This window comes from Genypterus blacodes, unplaced genomic scaffold (genome assembly GCF_046128005.1).
Source record: "Genypterus blacodes isolate CSIRO-AG114 ecotype Tasmania unplaced genomic scaffold, CSIRO-AGI_Gbla_v1 ptg000438l_1, whole genome shotgun sequence".
NCBI lineage: Eukaryota > Metazoa > Chordata > Actinopteri > Ophidiiformes > Ophidiidae > Genypterus > Genypterus blacodes.
The window spans coordinates 2,140,001-2,152,560 of NW_027467208.1; the positions used below are offsets into that span (position 1 = coordinate 2,140,001).

Here is a 12,560-nt window from a genome sequence, read left to right on the forward strand (position 1 = left end):
ACACACACACACACACACAGAGCGCCAGAGTAAATCCAACTGTCAGCCGTAAAGTTTTCGACTATAGCGAGTGATCTTTCACCCCTCCCCCTCCTCCTCCATCTATTCAAACGAGTCCCTCGTCTGTCCTACTCTCCGTCTAACCTGATTTCCGTCCTTCCTCCTCTCTCTCCTGTTCTTCATTTCTCAGTACTTTATGACTTATTAGCTATTCTGTCTTTACCTTTTCTCCACCACATCTGTTCCACTCACCTCCCTCATCTCTCCTCTCCCTCTTGGCCCCCCTCCCCCGACCCCCCTCGCCCCACCACCTTTACCCCCCTCCCGTCACATCCTCTTCCTCCTATCTACCGACAAATGACAAACTACCCTTTCCTCTTCCCCTGCTTTACCCCCCACTGCCACCCGCCAACTACCCACACCCACACACACACACAACCTTACGACTGTGGGCCCCCCCAACTCCACCACCACCCCCTCCTCAAAAGTCTCAAAGACCCCCAGATGTGTGCCCCCTTCATTTCCATTTCAAAAAAAAAAAAGAGCCAACCTCCCTCCCTCCCTCCCTCATCCATCTATCCAAGCATTCACTCTGTCACACACACACACACACCCAGCAGACACTTCAAAAACACACTATCACACACACACACACACACACTTATCAGCCAGTACATGGCTCAGCCTCTTTTATGAGAGAGAAAGAGCTGACCATGACAAATATCACTGGTCTGATCCTTTAAATCTCTCTGAAGGGGGACGTCTTCCCGTGGCCTTTTAACTGATAACAGACCCTGATTAAAAAGTCCGACATTCTCCTTTAACAGACAACAACTTCAACAATATTATTTATCTGCTGAATATCATAGATCTCGGTGGTCTTGGTGGTTGCTGGTTCAGGACCCAAACAAGCAATAGTTCCGATAACCCAAAGACAAATTCTAATCTTAAAACTTTTACAACAAGTACGTCTAGAATCGCAACCAGCACATGAAACAGTCCAGAGAAATAAAACGATACCACGATAATTTACGCGTCTACTGCAGCCACATCGTCACTAGCCCCTCCCCTCTCCTATACTGGAGGTTTGTGCTGGTTTTCCCGTTTATATGATTACCAAAAACACACACAAACAAACACACCCTTTTCTGCGTCGGATGAAGCCAAACTTGACTTCCAGACTGTCGGTGTGGAGGGGCCTTGAGCTGGGGCAGCGTCCCAGTGACCACAGCTCAAAACAGGGCTGAAATCTGAGCCGCTCTGTACGACGGTGTTACGTAGGCAAGGAGCGACCCCGTGTTTGGCACGGCGGTGCTGCCTGTTTGTGCACTTCAAGAGTCAAACTGAAAAAACTAAAAAAGCCAAACTGAGCGTATGAGTCGGATCTCATTTCCCACCTCAAGTCACCATCGTTTCTCCACACACACACACACACACACACACACACACACACACACGCGCGTCCTTCTAAACCCAGACACTGCTACGTCTTCAGTCCAGATCAGTCCAGGCTTCTTTCATGACCTGGGGCGATGCATGGAGGGCACCGGCTCAGACTGTGTGCAGGGCGACACACTCCGGACCCCAGAACTGCTTCAGGATTTATGTGAAGGTCTGGTCCATCCCCCAGAAACCACCACAGAGACCAGGTGAGACCATTGGCTGATCCTAAGCACAGGTCATTGGACTCAGTCAGTTTTCTTTCAGGGGTTTGGCAGAAATGTCAAGCTGAACCAGAGGCGAGCTAGAAAGGTTGATGCCACCCCCCCACACACACACACACACACACGACCCCCCCTCCCCCACTTTCGGCCGCAGCCAGACAGTCTGACATGAGGAAACTTCAACAGGCCAGACTGACCATTCATGAATAAAAGTTACTAAATCACTGTTTGATCCTTATTTTAATATTTTACTTTGGTACAAATCGACACACACACACACACACACACACACACACACACGGACACACGCGCATAATAATAACACAGATGTAAGCAGCCAGAGGCACATGCAGAACATCAGTAAAGGCTCGAGTGGCTATTCACTTTAATGAAAAAAAGGCCGTACAAGTTAGTCATTTAAATCATAGTTTTAATTTGACGGGACGCCATAAAAAGTCTGCCCCTTATTATACACACACATACACACACACACACACAGAAACACTCACACTGACAGACACATGCATGCATACACACAGAGTGAGGACAAAGACTACTTTGAAAAGTTACTCAGCTGCCAGATGTTTTAGCCAGACCCCAGACTACAATACTAATGGGGCTGTGTGTATGTGTGTGAGTGTGTGCGTGCGTGTGTGTGTGTGTGTGTGAGAAAGTGTGTGTGTGTGTGTGAGAGAGAGAGAGAGAGAGAGCTAATGGTATGTTTAAAAGCTGTAAAAATGTGTCCCTTTCTTTCACAGGTCTATAGGTTGGTTAGAACACAAATGAGAGGCGTTATTGCTTCGTGTTTCACATTCGATCGTACATGGCCGACACATACACACACACAATGCACATGTCAGGTTGAAAGGGTTACTGTTGCATGCACATATTCACACACACAAAGCTTCGTCAAAGCCATTTTACAAAAGGCTTTCCGCAGCCATCCATAAAATAAAGACGTATATTGGATAATGCTATGAGACAGACAGCCAGTCACGAGATGAGACACACACTGAGGAGACGCACACAAGCACTGGAATGCAAAGGATGCCGGATCTACACAGGGCAAACAAATATCAACTTGTGTTCAGATCGACGCCGAATTGAACCAAATGCCAACTGCAGGCATTTGGTCAAGATTCTCCAATATCATCCAGAATAAAAGCCGAGCCGACCGGTGCTACAACGAGGAACTCTGCTTCCTCGTGAAGTTAAATATGATGCAGCAACAAACGCCACAAACCGTATACAGACGAGAGCCAAAAAGATAAGAACCCACAGAGGGGAAGAACCCACAGAGGGGAAGAAAGGCAGCCGGAAAGAAATGAAAATGGAATCAGAGACAGAGACAGAAAGTGACAGATTGCTCAGCAAAGCAATCAGAGTGTGTGTGTGTGTGTGTGTGTGTGTGTGTGTGTGTGTGTGTGTGTGTGTGTGTGTGTGTGTGTGTGTGTGTGTGTACGCATGTTGCAGTTTCGTGGTTTCACATTCTTGCTCTGACTGTTGTCACAGCAAACAGTTAACCTTTAGTGTAGATGTAAACAATTGTTGAGTCAAATAAGTCATAAGCAAGCAATGAATAAGATCCGCGACCTTAACCTAAGAAGCCGAGAGCTGACAGACTCAAACAGTAACTGATAGCTGACTGTCAACACCACCGCACCGGCTGGAAATGACTGCCAGTGCTGGAAATAAAGATCCATGACACGTCGGGCATATCTGGCTTTAAAAAGGCACAGACATGAACGCCATTAATGTTAACAAAATGAATAAAAACAAAGTGGTACAGTTACAGGCTTTACTGAGCTCTTCATCAACATTTACTATCTGGAGAGGAGTGTGTTTAGGTGACACAATCAGACAAGAGTGTGTACCGTACACATGTGCATGCTCTCTCCGTCTCTCTGTCTGTACACTCTAAAGTCTGCACTTTTAAGGATATATTATTTTTCTTATATTAACTTTTCAGTAAATACAGTGACATCATATTTGCTTCTTCTGACCTTCATCTGCTACACACAGCATTTGTTGTTGATGCACCAAACCTCGTGGGAAATACTTGGTGGGCATGATTTGCAACAACTGAAACAACAGAGATATGTTCATTCATAGTTGGCAAATACGAATAAAAATCAAATCAACCAACTGCATCACACTCCTGCCAAAGTAGCTTCTTGGACAAAAACTGATACTTCTACTTGAGAAAACTCTCACTGAATTAAGCATGGAGTCGTCAGTCCTCAGTCCTCCCTCCATCTGCGTGTTGCACAACTTCTTCAGCTTCGACACAAAGAGGCTCACAACATAAATCATATTCACGTCGCTGCCACTTAAGCCACTGTCACAGTTTCCACAGCTAATTTTGCTGTCCGTCTGCAGACGAGGAGACGAGACTGAAAGAAGCTACAGATGGACCTGCGCTCAAGGGACCATTGAGTCAAGGACACAAATGGACACACAACACCTCACGTTTCAATCCATCGCCACCACACAACTTGTCCCCGCACTACTCCAATCATCTCTTCTTCATTTAGACCCTCATCATCATCATCATTAAGCTTATAAATTCAGGTTCAAGTACAAAACTAGTTCTACTACTACTACTGATTGGTTCATGTAGGAAACACAATTTAGATTTTATGTGGAGCATAAAAATGACAAATTAAGGAATCTTGAATGTTGAGAAACTTTGTTAAGAATTAGGCAATCTAAAAAAATTACACCCATATTCATAAGAAACACCAGAGAATATTTGACTTAACCTCAGTACAAAGTTTTCTCAAATCCCTGATGAATACAAAAATATAATAAGATGTGTAGACACGCAGTCCTGATTTGGAATGGAGGGATTATTGGTCTGCTCCTCTAACTGGCCTACAAGCTCATAAAATCCAGCCACTTTGTCAAACAGCAATATTTGATCTCAGTCTAATTCATTATGCAAGGGATTCAAAATTAAAAAGGGCATTTCACCAATAATTCACCTCAATTGCTGTAGTGATTCCCCCTTTAATGATTTTTTTTACAGCAGTGTGACTCAATATTGTCACAAGATATTGTAATTGCATCATTCCTTTTAATGTGAAGCGCCAGGATGGAGGTATTACTCAGGATTATCTTAGCATTTAATGAGACCATGTACAATGATCACCTGATTCTCCCTTTTGCATGTATCAGCACGCGGCACAACATGGAAAAATACAACGATAGAAAACTTGCTTATCAATCATTCACAGCTGCAGAAAAGTTTTTTTCATCTAACAAAATAAAAGTCTGTCTGTTGACATTTAGGCCTAAATACATTTTGGGTCTAAAAATACATTTCTATCCTTTGTAGTGTTGAGCCTGAACAGGAATAAAGTTGTGTTCTTTCCCTTGTCAAAATGTCAAACTTGACCAAACAAGAAAATACACACATAAATAAAGGTGTATTACCAGAACGGGAGAAAGATGTCAACAAAATATTGACTTTTGTCGTTCCAAAAAAGCAATATTCTCAGACTAAGAATAGCAGCTGGATTGTGGATGATGAAGTATTTTCATTTTCAGTTCGATTTGACAGAGAGCTGAGCACAGCCTTGGAATATATCATTCACCGTGTTGTGGACGTGACTAAACATTTGGGTACACAGTGAGTATGAGTCAAATAAACATGCTGCTGAGTCAACGCAGTGAGAATTCCTCCATCCAAGTAGCCAACGAGCAAGCGGCAGAAACAAACATGGGGGTGTTCAGTGTTTTACTCAAGGGCACGTTGGCATTTGAGTGGATTGAAGCGGAGATTTTGGTATTTGGTGCGTCTCTGTAAGCATTAGTCTGTACCGCTGCTATACTGTGTCATCGCTTTCACGTGGTCTACGCCTAAATCCTCTTTATCGCCACTCTATCACGCTCACTGTATACCGACAGAAGGATTACTTACCCTCAGATCAAAAGGAGGGGAAAAACTGCCCTCTATTTGGGATTCATACGTCCTAAAAAGCAACAAATGTAGAAAAAAATATATAATTTCAGCCTAAACCAAGACCATGTGCTTGTTATCTGAAGCAGGCCATCGAAAAGACAGACTTAAAAGTCTAAAAAAGACCAAAAGACATTACAGGCAAACTCGAGCCTAAACAAGGCCGTACTAACCACAGACGGAGAGTGGGGATGACATTCTGGGCATTTAGCTGCCGCTCTTTTCCAGAGCGACTTCCAGTAACTGCAACAGGAGAAACCCCCGGCGTCACCAACGTTACCAGCAGCAAATAAGAAATCCACGGAAGGTCCACAACAAAGATACAGGGGGTAAAAATGGCTTAGAGATCTCGGCAAACCCAGAGATATGAGACGAAGAGTAGCGTGAGCCAAGAGAGTCAGAAGCCACGCAATAAGGTCTTTCCTTTAAATAAACAACCTCTGACAAATGGATGTTTTCCTTTATCTGGGCTGCGAGCGGGGTTGGGATGAATAACGGCTGATTGCTCTAATAGATGTTATCTTTTCTTGCTTGTTGGAAAGAGAAAGAGTTAGGACAGTTGGCTTTCATAAATAAAAGGGACTGCCATTAGATATGAATGGGGGTTGTGCCTGGATACATAAATGAAAGTCTATCATAATCCAATCTTTGCGACGTTGCTCTGATCACTGATTGAAGCAGGAGTTTGGTCAGGTAAACATCTGCAGCGGTGACATGGGCAAAGCTGTTGGAGCATAAGCCTTTACATTACACTTGGTATAGGGTTCATCAATGATTTAGAAGAAATAATTCAAAGGAAAAACTCAAGAAAACGGTTAAAACAGTAGAATCGAAGTTGGCAACAGCACAATAAAAATGCTGCTGGAGCCACTTTATCGCTCCGGGTGTCTGCAACACTGAATCCATAAACACTTTTAAAGGAGGCAGTTTTTCTCAAGTGAAGCTCCGTTTTTCACCTCCTCCCCAACATAATTTATTGTGTGCAACAGGGCTGCGGGAATTAAGCAGCAAAGTTTATACACCGTCTCCCCACAGAGTAGATGTTTATAATAGTGCAATATTAAAGAGATGCTACATGGACAGAACGCCAGAGAAGGACGAAAGTCAATCTGGAACCAGGAAGACACAGACGAGACAGCAGAAATCGTCCTTTGAACAGAGAGATCAGAGAACAAACTCGAGGCCTGATAGCAGAAAGCTTCACCAAGGCTTCACGTCCTCTAGACATGCACTTGATCCGTCCTGGTCCAGGTTTAAGTTTTACACTCAACCTTTGCTTTTCAGATGGATTTGACTCAAGACAGAACTTTTCAGAATCCACTCCTACTGAAAGGACAACTTGTCAACAATCAATATCCCTATCAATAACAGATTTGTGAGAGGAGCCTGGTGCATAACAAAGATCTTATTTTTCAAACTCTATTATGATCATAATGCTTCGGGACAGCGGAATCAATCACATTTCTTACCCACAGAGTTATTTGAGCTGAAGTAAAGTCACCTTTTACACTCTATTTCAAACAGGCCTGTCTCCTGGAACACAGCGCCGCTACGGAACGGCCAAGCTCAACTTCATGGCAGCCCGCAAAATCACTACAGTTGTTCCTCATGTCTTACAGCACATCAAACCATCAATAAAATACAGAAGATACATTCCAGCTAGTTGAACAGGACATTTCTGACTTCCTTCGCTGCATGTGTTCTCTCTCTCTCTCTCTCCCCCACTCTCCCGCTCTCCCCGTCTCTCTCCCTCTCCCTCTATCCAAACTTTCTCTCTTCCCAATTCCACCGCAGAAACTTCACATATTGCAGCCATATGAGTAAGACATAGCGCTCTCCACAGACTCTCTCACACTCGCACACACGCACACACACACACACACACAAAGAGGAAAGAGAACCGTGCTCGCTCCCTTTCTCACACACACACATACGGTAAAAGTTTTACAAGTAGAGGCTCTCTTTAGGAAGTTGTCAACTGGTTTGACGTTTAATTGCGCCAACGAACAAGGCCGTAATATAAGACAAATATCAGATGCCTGGAAAATAAAGCCTTTTTATGCACTCCTGAGAAATTCTATACAACTTTGTTATACGTTCCTTAAAACTATTGCATGATGGTTAATAGCGGCTGTGGACAAGGTTGCACTTCGTCCTATCAAAGCGTCTGAAAACAAAGGAAAAACATTCAAGTGCAACACAGACGTGGTTTAGAGGGACACAAATAACACACACAGCAATGCCTATTAAACATTAGCCACTGAATTAAGTGCTGAGGCTGTGATAAATAAAAGCCTTGAGGTCGCTGCTTAGTAATCAGTTGAGAATCTAACTATTCATATCCGCAGTGTCGGGTTAAATCGGAATAAAAAAAAGTTGACTCCGCTGATAGGAATTTATGGCGCTTTTATATACTGTTAACATTATACACTCAGGGATCGGAGCTGGAAAGCAGATGTTACAACGCCGAAAGAAAACGTTTGACACACTGTTTTAACTGACAGAAGGCTGCAACTATTTTGAACGGATAGTTAGATTGTAAAACGGGTTCAACTTTGACATTTGTTTGAAAGAAAAAGCAACAAAACTAACTTTTCATCTAGAAAGTTGTGTTGCTTCGATCGATGTCTACCCCTGGAGTTTTTAGTGTTGCTGCCATAACGCGATTCAACTTCTGACAGGCTTGTGAAGTCATTTCTAAAAAAATAAATATAATCAATAAAACGATTGCATTCCAAATTATTGCAAAAGATGTGAGAGACTGCGGCCTTTCCTCGTGTAAACATTCATTCTTATTAGCAAGAAATGTTCGGCTTTGATAGCTCCGGATTAGGAGACATGCAACGCAAACTAAAAGCCTTAAAATCTAGTTTGCATGTAATCAAAACTGATTCTCAACGTGGCTGAAGCTGAGGCGATGTTGGTGTCGTTGACGTGTCCCTGCAGCCGTGTACACAAATTCACTCACTGCTGTACAGGGGAGAGATAATAACCTTTGAAGAGCCGTATCAACTTTGGAGGACATTAGTTTCGAAGTTAAACGAGAGCAACGTCCAATAACGGAACCAAGATTCCAAAATTACTTTCTGTCAGACTGTGAAATAAGCAAAACAACCAAAGAAGATGTGGACTTTCATTATTAAATGGCAAAAGATGGGGAAAGTCTGAGGTCGTCAAAGGTCAAAACAAACCTCGCAAAGCCTACAAGTGTGAGGTGGCGATGAAGTCCCACAGGCCCGCTTTGTTCTGGGAAAACTTTCAGAGGTTATCTGCTGAATAAAAGTGGTAAGCAGCAGTTTGGGGGCCAGATTTGGACAAGTGTGAAGGACTGTGTTAAAAAGCTTCCTAGCAGTGTGTGGCTCATTGTGCTGCCTTCACATACTCTGCTCTCCCCACAGAGTTGTCATGCCTACCCAGCTCCCTTATCTCAAAGGAACATCACAGCTTCTTACGACAGGGGGGGGAGAAAAGAAGAAGAAGAAGTAAACTTTTTTTTCTCCAACTCCATTGGAAACGCGATTCAGCCATTCCCGGAATCACCCATTAAAATCGACAACAACAAATAAATCACGCTGATGATGGCGGAGCTGATAAATTGTTGTTTGTGGAGCTTTGCGACAAGCCACCACGCGTCCCCGACCTCCGCTAACAATGAAAGCGGTGCAAACACAGCGCCATATCCGCACCAAACCACTTGATAAACATCGCCTCTTTGATCTAAACTTCCTCCCTTTCTCCACCTTATCTGTCAAACAAAACGGACACACACACCGATACACACACACATCGTAGCTATCTTCATCGTTCCGCCATAAAAGCTCCGTTTTCCGTGCGTCACTCGGGAGCAGCCGCAGAAATCTGAACTTGGGTATCAAGTTTGTAAAACGGGGGGAAAGTTATCAATGAAGGCAGGAAAAAGTAGTTCAACAACACCGACTTCTCTGTGACAAATACGCTGCGAGTCTCGCTTCAAGCTAGTTTGGGGAAAAAGCCGGTCAGTGCGCCGCTATCACCGCAAATTATAAGCAAGGAAAACAAGCAACAAAAACTTTAAATAAAAAGGGAAAACACAAACCTACTTGCAGCGACTAAAGTCACTCCTCGTCCCCGCGCCGCCGGCTTCAAACTCCGGCTTTAATCAGAGCAGTAGCCGCCCCCGGTAGCCCCCAAGAAATCTGTATTAGTGTTGCGTTTAGGTGTCGTAAGCTACATGTAAATTGCCATGTGAATTGAACGCGGCGCTGCTCTCTTTTCCTCCCTCTCCCTCTCTCTCTCTCTCTCTCTCTCTCTCTCTCTCTCTCTCTCTCTCTCCCCCGCTCTTGCTCTCTCTCTCTCTCTCTCATTCAGTCAGATCCCCCTCTTCTTTCCTCGCCGACGCCGCTCAGGCCGTTAGTTACATAAGACGCAAAGCGACTGCTGACCGTCGTAAAAACTACAAACGGGCTAACCGGGGAGCGATATTTTGATTTTTTTTCTCCAAACAGCGCCGATCACAGCTCCAACTCGCCTCATATCTCCCACTTGTCCCACAGCTCAGCATGCATGTCTCCCATCGTGCATCGCCGTTGCAATCTCTCTCTCTCAGTGTGTGTGTGTGTGTGTGTCTTCTTGCCGTGTTACAGTCCCACTGCACCAACTAGTCCCGGGCTTGTGTGTGTGCAAAATCAAACGCGTTTGTGTTCGTAAGTGTTGCGTTTAATGGCGCTTACCTGTTGATCAAAATAAGCATTAGCCCTCTTTTCTCTCTCTCTTTTTCTCTCTCTCTCTCTCTCTTTCTGTGTGTGTGTCTCTTCCAGCAGCCTGTTAAGATGGTGGCTGGCTGGCTTGGCTTGGCTGGCTGGCTGGCTGGCTGCTTCGTCTCTTTGTGGGGTTTTTGTTTGTTGATGATGTCGGATCGGGGTGACTGTGTCTTGGCTGTCTCTTGTTTTCTCTTTGGTCTTGGGAGAGAAAGAGAGATAGTTAAAAGGCTTCACGGCAACACATCCAAACTATGCGAATGCCGACTTATTGGTGAGTGTTTTGGCTCTGGTATATCACGATATATCACGATATATCCCGATATGATGGTATGTCAGCTTTAGTCGCCCGGTGTCAGGATCTGCTCGCCACAGCAAAGCAAAGCAGCGCGGCTCGGTATCTGTTTGTTTGGGTTTTTTTTGTTGTGTTATCGCTTTGCAGTGACAGGACCTCTCTGCCTGTCTGTCTGCGGGCTGAGAGCATTACGTCACAGGAGGAAGACACAGCAGCTCTATTAATATCAAGAAGCCACCCGAAGACTGACTCTTAAAGTGACACGCACTTTCATCTGCACTGATAACGATACTTTTAACATGCAGACTATCAACTATCAACACCGACACTGAGACGAGCGGCTTTTAAAGTGACAGTATTTCCGGTTTGTTATCAACAAAATCAACTGTCACACCAAAATGATTACGACAGCAATACATTTAATACGAAACTAATCGAACTAATATACTGTATGTGCATAAATGAATGAATGAATGTTGCTATGGCTACTATTAAATTACATATAAAAGATTGAGAAATATCCATCAATCGCAGTGTGGAAGATCAAATAAACACAGATTTTAATCAATTATTAATATAACTATTAAATAAGAAAGTTTCGATTTTCTACAAATCCAACCTGTTTTCACTCAGTTTGTAAATGCGTGCACTGATTTCAATGTCATCTTCTTATGATTTCATGTTCTACAAAATTGGATTCTGTCCTGATTAAATCACCTTTATCAACTGAACTATTTAATTACACACAATAAATAGACACATTATTATTATTCAGTTACCTTAGTAAGTGGAGCAGACAAGGTATAGTAAGAGTTTGTTTGTGCATTATGGATGCACGTGTAGGCTGCAGGCTTTGTTCTGTGATCGTTTCAGACTCATTGATTTAAATGAAGGAATCCATTACAACTGCAAATGCAAAGTATTAGACTCCATTATTCACAAACATTTAAAATGTAAATTGATCCTTCACAACCTTGAAATACATCGAAAACACAGGTTGAAGTGTCAAAGCAAATCCGTGCTTCTATCTTTGATCAGAACCCCAGGCATGAAATAGAAATTCATTTCATCTGAACCCAAATGGACGTGGTCATGCACTGGAAAAGCAGATGTAGTAGGAGTCCGTGAATTAATATTTATTCTCTGGAATCGCTACATATTTAACCACAGGGCAAATGATAATTTGAATGGAACCTGCAGCAGCACGATCAAAGTCTGTCAATAGAGTTAAGATGGTGGAGTATCGACTGGGCAGTTAAGTTAACAACTCTATCAGCATGTACAGTTCCATCAAATCAGACAGGGTTTGATGTGTTCCCTCCAGACAGACGGGAGGATTTCACACTGTCATGAACATCACTTATTGTTCATTTATCTAAACTGCTGGGTGATTAAATTCAAGCCACGTTACAGAGCCACCAGTGTGTGTACCAAGAAATATAAATATAAACTATGAACAAGATGAGGGTGTGAATTTCCTCTCATATTTAAATTATGGTCATGATGCAAAAATAATTATAGAATGATTTACAGCATTATCTCGGGGGAACTGACTGATGTAAATAACGAATAAGTCTTTGTCAGCTTCAGAATGCAAAGCAGGTTTTGGGTCTGTCAGGCTCAGTCCCTCTTCGGCTCCTCAGGGAAAAAGAGAGCGGCTGTACTTTTTCTCCTCCAAACGCTGCCCTCCAAAAGCCAAAGGTAAGAGTTTCTGCTAACAAAGGCAATACTACAGCCTGGGGGCATACACACTGCTGGATTCATTCCCCTCTCCTGGGTGGCACAGGCTCTGCATGAGCCACACAATACTCCCCTCTTTGTGATAGCAAAATTAATTTCCCTAAAATAGCGGATATCCTCGTGCCCTCTAGTTTCCTCCTCCTCTTCTTATTTGTAACTAATAT

At 43.4% G+C, this 12,560-nt stretch overlaps 1 protein-coding gene across 5 annotated transcripts in view; it reads right to left on the minus strand.

The window, feature by feature from the left end:
• trps1 (trichorhinophalangeal syndrome I) overlaps positions 1-10,813 on the minus strand; it is a 95,738-nt gene extending 84,925 nt beyond the window's left edge. For 2 of the 5 annotated variants that reach the window (XM_076139371.1, XM_076139366.1), the window contains exon 1: positions 9,701-9,964. The gene's annotated coding sequence lies outside the window, so the exon portion shown is untranslated. Of the gene's footprint in view, positions 1-9,700; positions 9,965-10,334 lie in introns of those variants that run through there. The other 3 variants (XM_076139368.1, XM_076139367.1, XM_076139372.1) reach the window with 3 other exon arrangements.
• Between the last annotated feature and the right edge of the window lie 1,747 nt (positions 10,814-12,560).